The following is a 650-nucleotide window of genomic DNA, read 5'->3' as shown; positions in this document are numbered from 1 at the left end:
ATACCCAACGAAGAATTTCCAGAGTAAGCAGCAGCAGCAGCAGCAGCAGCAGCAGCAGCAACAGCAGCAGCAGCAGTAGCAGGAGCAGTAGCAGTAGCTGGAGCAGCAGCAGCAGTACAGTAGCAGCAGCAGCAGCAGCAGCAGCAGCGGCAGTAGCAGGGGCTGGAGCAGCAGCAGCAGTACAGTAGCAGCAGCAGCAACAGCAGCAGCAGCAGCAGCAGCAGTAGCAGTACAGTAGCAGCAGCAGCAGTAGCAACAGCAGCAGCAGTAGGAGCAGCAGCAGCAACAGCAGCAGCAGCAGCAGCAACAGTAGGAGCAGCAGTAGCAGGAGCTGGAGCAGCAGCAGCAGTACAGTAGCAGCAGCAGCAGCAGCAGCAGCAACAGCAGCAGCAGCAGTAGCAGGAGCAAGAGCTGGAGCAGCAGTAGCAACAGCAGTAGCAGTAGCCGTAGCAGCAGCAGCAGCAGCAGCAGCAGCAACAGCAGCAGCAGTAGCAGTAGCAGGATATATATATTCATTTTTTTTCTTTTTTTCTGTATTTATACTAATAAATACATTTATTTATATTTATATTAATTTATATTTACTTATTTATTTATTTATATTTATTTATTTATTTATTTTATTTTTATTTAGGTGTCTACACACCCCG

Source organism: Eimeria mitis, genomic scaffold, assembly GCF_000499745.2.
Source record: "Eimeria mitis Houghton genomic scaffold, Emh_scaff1325, whole genome shotgun sequence".
Taxonomy (NCBI): domain Eukaryota; phylum Apicomplexa; class Conoidasida; order Eucoccidiorida; family Eimeriidae; genus Eimeria; species Eimeria mitis.
The sequence above is the reverse complement of the archived record's forward strand: the minus strand, read 5'-3'. Positions refer to the sequence as shown.